This window comes from Echinops telfairi, unplaced genomic scaffold, assembly GCF_000313985.2.
Source record: "Echinops telfairi isolate 266 unplaced genomic scaffold, ASM31398v2 ScPeMD7_3533;HRSCAF=4204_0, whole genome shotgun sequence".
Taxonomy (NCBI): domain Eukaryota; kingdom Metazoa; phylum Chordata; class Mammalia; order Afrosoricida; family Tenrecidae; genus Echinops; species Echinops telfairi.
This window is the reverse complement of record NW_022107431.1, coordinates 61266526-61273446: the sequence shown is the minus strand read 5'-3', so window position 1 is coordinate 61273446 and position 6921 is coordinate 61266526. Positions and strand designations below refer to the sequence as shown.

The window sequence follows — 6921 nt, the reverse complement described above, 5'->3', positions numbered from 1 at the left end:
TTTTTGTTCGGGGTCTTTGATGCCTGATACCTGATGCTATCATAATCTCATAGGATAGTGTGCTTCTTCAGACAGGATAGTGTGTTTCTTCCATGTGGGCTTTGTTGCTTCTCAGCTAGATGGCTGCTTTTTTATCTTCAAGCCTTTAAGACCCTCAAACATTATGTCTTTTGATAGCCAAGCACCATCAGCTTTCTTCACCATATTTGCTTATGCACACATTTTATCTTCTGCTATCGTGTCGGGAAGGTGAGCATAATGGAATGCCAGAACAATAATGGAATTCTTAGAACAAAGTATTCTTGCATTGAGGGAGTAATTGAGTTAGAGGACCAATGTCCTTCTGCTGCCTTAATACTAAACCTATAAATATATGTAAATAGATCTCTTTTCCCTATCGTCATATATAAATATATTTACATATGTACATGCCTGTATTTAGACCTCTATAAATGCCCTTTGCCTCCTAGTTCTTTCCTCTATTTCTTTTTACTTTCTTCTTGTCCCACTATCATGATCGGCCTTCATTTGTGCTTCAGTAATTCCTCTCGGTTACATTACCCTTGATCAAGCCCTACCAGGCCTCCTACACCCTCCTCGCCATCGATTTTGGATCACTTATTTTCCCTTGTCCCTGGGTTTGCTAACACCCACTTGCTTTCCCCTGACACCCCCTCTCCCATATTCCACCAGAACCATTGGTCCCGTTGTTTTCTCCTCCACACTGTTTATCCCACCTATCTTATCTAGATAGACATGCAAAGACAATAATAAGCACAGAAACAAGACAGAGCAAAACAAAACAACAAAAGAAAACAAAACAAGAACCAAAAAAATGATAAGCCTATAAATAGTTCCAGGTCTGTTTGTTGACCTTTAGGAGTATTTTCTGGCCAAGTCTGATGGGGCGCCACACCCTCACCCCAAAGTCTATTTTTTATATTCCCCAGGGACTGCATTGCTCTGCTCCCTTGTTGCTCTGTTGCACACCCTTAGTGTTTTGCCTCAGTGTGGTGTGGTACCACAATTTTTTAATCCATTCGTCCATTGAAGGAAACTTGGGTTACTTCAAGTCCTTGAAATTGTGAACTGTGCCATGATGAACAATAGAGCACAGATGTTTGGCCGTGGTTTGTTTCTTGCCTAGTAGGGGTACTGATGGCCGTATGGTAGTTTGATTTCCATCTGCTTTAGATATCGCCAAATCTATTTCCATCAGCAGTGGACGAAAGTTTCTATCTCACCACAGCCCCTCCAATACTTGTTAGTTTCTGGTTTTTTGAATTGGGCATTCTTTGACCTTGTTAGGTGGTATCGCATAGGTATTTTAATTTGCATTTCTCTTATGGTTAATGATTGGGAACATTTTCTCATATGTTTATTGGCCATTCGGATTTCTGCCCTTGTGAAACTTCTATTCAGGTCCTTTGCCCACCTCCTCAGTGGACAATTAGGCTTTTTCTTTTTGGAAGCTAGCAGAGTATTGTAGATTTTAATAATAAGGTCTTTGTCTGATGTGTCATTGCTAAAGATGTTTTCCCAGTCCGTGAGCTCTCAGTGAATTCTTTCAATGTACATAGGTCTTTTATTCTCAGTATATCCCAGTTTTCAATTTGTGCCACATCTGTATTTGTATCCTTCCCTATTTCAGATAACCTAAGTATTCCCTGTGCCAAAGTTCTCAGGTTTGATCCAATTCCCTCATTGATGGCCCTAATAGTTCAGGGTTTAACTCAATGTCTGTGATCCACCTTGAATTTATTCTTATGCATGGAGTGAGATAAGGGTCTTACTTCATTTTTCTGTAGGTAGATATCCATGTTTATCAGCACCACTTGTTGAAGAGTGCTTCTGCTTCCCACTTGATATTTTTTTGGCTCTTATCAAAGATCAGTTGTCTGTTTGCTGATGATTTTATTTCTGGATTTTCAGTTCTTTTCCATTGGTCTGAATATGTGTCATTATTCTAATACCATGCAGTTTTGACCACTGTGGCTGTATAATATGTGCTAAAGTCAAGTAAAGCAAGCCTTCCCACTATCCTTCTTCTTGAGGAATGCTCTGATAATTCTGGGCTTCTTCCCTTTCCATATGAAATTGGTAATCAGTTTTTCCAGTTCTTTGAAGAAAGATGATGGTATTTGTACTGGGGTTGCATTAAACTTATATATTGCCTTAGGCAGAACTGAACACCTTTACTATATTGAGTCTTCAAATCCAGGAGCATGGGAAATTCTTCCATTTGTTAAGGTTACTCTTGGTTTCTTTCTTTTTTTTTTTTATGGTTGTCATCTTTATCTTGCTATAAAAAGTTACGTAAAACTAGGTCTTTTGCATATAAATGAAGAGATTAGAATATTTGGTCACCTGAAGTATTGCTAGGCACAGCTGTCTGCGAATATGATACAAAAAAGAGCCCCCCACTCCGCCTGGTTTGGGAGGTTGGGAGGGGGCGCCCTGCTGTCGGGAGTGGAGGTGGGGGCCAATCACGTGACTTGATTGATGGGGCAGGCAGGTGCTGCCCGATCCCCAAGGCGTCAGTCAGTACATGATGGAGGTGGAGCCCTAGGCCCACCCCAGCCAGCCGGGTGGCCGTGGGTTAAGGCACGAGGAACCAGCATGGGCGAGCCCGTCCCCCAGTGGGGAGGGTTGGGACTGGGGGTGGCCAGGCTCCAGCGGCATCACTGTGAGACCTGAGGGGAAGGGTCGAGCTGTGGGACGCCCTTCACCACAAAGTTAGACACTGGGTTAGATTTAATTTTTTTAAAAACAGGTACACTGATTTCTCTTTAAAAAAATAAAATTTCTGTTGGTAAAGTCACTTCAGCTGCGTTGAAGTGGCAGTTCTCTGGAATGATGTAAGTGGTCCCCTGGAGGAGGCCCTGGATGGTGGACTTGGAAAAGGAAACCTACAGGTGGTGGTTCTCGCCCAGGTCATGGTTGCGCAGCTCAATCAGCACCTGGATGGCCTCCTCTACGGAGCCCATCTGGATCAGCACCATCTTGCGGTCCTTCTGGAAGAACTTGAAGCCCTTGACCAGGCCACCATTGCTGGAGAAGAGGATCTTGAGATCGTCCTCGGATGTGGACGGCGGGATGTTGGAGAGGTGCAGGGTGGCGGAGGGCGGGAAGATGTTCTGGAAGTTCTTGGAGCCAGGCTTCTTGAAGCGGTGCAGTGGCGAGTTGCCGTAGTCCTTGGTCAGGCCCTGGTCCTCCTGACCCTCGGGGCAGCTGCACGTTCTGGTGCTTGGACAGCGTGATGCGAAGGGCTTCCCGTGCAGCTTGTGTCAGTTCAGGTGGCTCATGGCCAGCTGGGCCTGGCTGCCGTTGGCCATCTGCACCAGGGCGTTCTCCTTCTTATTGAACAAGACCTTCACGCGCTGCACATCCCCATACACACCGAAGAGAATAAAGAGGCTTTGGGGCGTGACTTTCTTTGGGTTCAAGTTGCTAAGGAGCAGGACAGAGTTGCCGGCTCCTGCCAGGCCTGGGATGGCGATGTGGTCTGCTGCTGCTGCTGCAGGAATGGCCAGGGGGACTAGAGCGCCATGGGCATTATGAACCGAGAGGCCTGCGGCCTGTGGGATGGCGAAGGTGGGAGGGAACCCGGCTCCTGCGTACGGTGAGGCTGAGATTATACCAGGTGCACCAAAGGCCGCAGCCATGGTCTGGTCCGGAGATGGCTGCTGTCCCCCGAGGGCAGGTCGGCCGAGAGTAGTCTCGGCTCTTTTCGTTGTTGTACATGACGTTGAGGCTGGTGAGCTTCGAGAAGTCAATGCGCAGCGTGCAGCAAGCATTGTAGATGTTCTGGCCGTGCAGGGACAGCTTGGCGTGCTGGGCGCTGACAGGTTAGGCATACTGCAGAAGCGCCTGGAACTGGTTGTTCTTGGTGAAGGTGACGATTTTGAGCACCGTGCCAAACTTGGAGAAGATCTGGTGCAGCACATCCAGTGTCACCGGGTAGAATAAGTTCTCTACAGTGACCCGCAGCACGGGGCTCTGGCCCGCCACAGACATCCTTGCGTCCACGGCGGCAGCGGAGGCCGCCAGTGCCAGGCTCCCGGACTGCACCAAGTTGATGGCCTGCAGGGCAGCCTAGGCGCGCACGTGGTTGGGAGAGCCGTCCGTCTTGAGCTCCTTATGGTTGGAGAACTGGATGTAGATGGGCTGCCCATGCAGCATGGCAGCCACCGAGGTGTAGTAATTCACCATGGTGTTGGTCGCCTCCTCCGTGTTCATCTCGGTGAAGGCCTGGTTCTTCACCTTCAGCATCAGCAGGTTGGTCACCTCCCTGAAGGGCAGTCCCAGGGAGATGACCTCCCCCTAGGTGACATCACCTGGCAGCTTGCAGACATGGACCACGCGAGAAGGGGCATCCAAGCTCCGGCTGTCACCTTTAACTTCTTGGTGTCATTCCCCTTGGCTGCAGACGCAGAGTTGCTGCTCATGATAAAGGGGCGGTTGGTGACGCAGACAGAGAAGAGCTCTTCAGATCCCTGCTTTGTACCAATTGCTATGTCTGGAATGATGCCGCCCATTGCACACACAAGAGACCCGTTGGGAATGGACTGGAGGCGCCGGGGTCTCTTGGTTTCTTATAGTTTTCCTCTTACACATCTTTTGTTTGTTTAGTCGGGTATATCCCTAGATATTTTGATTTGCACTTGGCTATTATAAAGAGCACTATCTTTTGAATCCCTGAGTTAGTTAGGTCATTGTGCCAACCTGGCTAATAAACACATGTGGGGTTAATTGAAGGGCGGCAGGAAAAATGACTTGGTGAGCCTCACCTTTCTAGTTCTCAGGTCTCCTGGTTTCTGACGATTGGACCAAGGTGCAGCTGCCTTAGCCAGTTCCCTGCTCTAGCTGGCAAGGCTCACTTTATGCAGACATCCCTGAGGAGAAACCACATGGACCTACCCCAGTGCAGCCCTGGGTGCTGGAGCACACGTGTGGAGACCCCTGCCAGTGCTGAGATGCTTAAACGTTCACTGATTCAGTTTTCCTCCTGCAGTCAGCATCATTGCATCTGTTGTGAGATGGAGGAGGACTTTATGGATTGGTGTTGGACATATGTGTTAATGTTGGACTTGTGGGCTTGGGCAGCACTTGGTTGGGATGGTTTTGTGACCCACACTTAACCTTTATATAAAACTATTATACATGAGTTTCTGTGGATTTGTTTCTCTGAAATACCCAAAGTATCACAATCCCCTCTTCTGTGGTCTTGTCTAGTGTGTATAGCAGTCCCATAGACTTCTGTTTGTTGATTTTGTACTCTGTCACTCTGCCATTTTCCTCTATTGTGGAGCTTTTGGGATTTTTCCATATAAAAATCATTTCATCTGTGAATAATGATAGTTTCATCTTTTCCTTCCACAGGCGAATGCCTTTGATGTCTTTTATTTGCCTTATTCTGTTATCTAAGACCTCCAGGGCAATGTTAGATAAGAGTGGGGACAAGGGACATCTTTGTTGGGACCCCTTTTCCAGTGGGATTGTTTTCCTCTTTTCTCCATTGACTACCATGTTGGCTGTTGGTTTTTTATAGATAGCTTGTATTATATTGAGGAGTTTTCCTTCCATTCCTATCTTCTTGAGTGTCTTAAACAGAAATTGGTGTTGGAGATTGTCAAATGCTTTTTCTGCATCTATCGATATGATCATGTGATTTTTATAATTTTTTACATCAATGTGATGAATGTTACTAATGGTCTTTCATATGTTGAACCATACCTGCATCCCTGGTATAAGTCCCACTTGGTCATGGTGAATTATTTGTTTTACATATTTTGTATTCTTTTGGCCAGTATCTTGTTAAGGATTTTTGAACTGATGTTCAATAGAGATATAGGTCTGTAGTTCTCAATTCTTGTGGTACTCTTGCCCAATTAAGGTATCAGAGTTATACTAGGTCTATTGAAAGACTTCTGGAGTTTGCTGTCTTTTTCTATGTTTTAGAAGAGTTTGTGTAGGATTGGTGTCAGTGTTTTCCTGAATACTTGGTAATATTCTCCTGTGAAGCCATGGGGTCCCGGGGATTTTTTGTTGTTGTTGGTAATCCCTTGATAACCTTGTCTATTTCTTCTATTGCTTTGGATCTGTTCAGATTCTTGATGTCTATCTGGGATAGTCTAGGGGGGGATTGATTTTCCAAGTATTTGTCCATGTCTTCCAAGTTGTTGAATTCATTAGAGTATAGGCCTTTGTAGTACTATGTAATTATCCTTTTGATTTTATTAGGGTCCATTTTAATGTCCCCTGTTTCATCCCTAATCCTTGCTATTGAAATGTGTTCCCTACTTTCTTTGGCTATGTTTTTTCAGTTTTCTGTCAATTCTGTTTATCTTTTCAAAGAACCAACTTTTAGCTGCATTAACTTTTTCCATAATTTTCTTGTTTTCCCTCTCCTGAATCTCAGCCTTGATTTTTATTATTTCTTTCCTTTTGCTATTAGTAGGGTAGTACTGTTGAATGTGCTCTAATTGCTGTAACTTTTGTGTCAGCATATCAATCATAAATTTCTCTTCCTTTTTCATGTGTGTATGTATTGCTATTAAGCTTCCTCTGATAACTCCTTTGCTGTGTCCCAAAGGTTTGGGTATGTCGTGTTCTCATTCTCGTTGGTTTCTAGAAACTTCCTGATTTCGTCTCTGATCTGGACCATTACACACTCCTTTTGCAATAGATATTTATTCATCCTCCAACTCTTTGATCTTGTGTTCTCAATCATCCTTTTGTTAAGTTCCAGCCTTGTGGCATAGTGATCAGAGAGAGAAATTTGTACCACCTCTATGCGCTTCAATTGACAGATTTGACTTGTGTCTCAGCATGTGCTATATCTTCAAGTATGTGCCATCTGACTGTGGGGTTAAGGGTAAGAGGGAACCCCACAAAACATCACAGGTTTGGTAGGCGCAA

At 45.2% G+C, this 6921-nt stretch overlaps 1 pseudogene; it reads right to left on the bottom strand.

Annotated features, from left to right (window-relative positions):
* Positions 1-2789: 2789 nt before the first annotated feature.
* LOC101656359 lies at positions 2790-4538 on the bottom strand (annotated as a pseudogene).
* Between the last annotated feature and the right edge of the window lie 2383 nt (positions 4539-6921).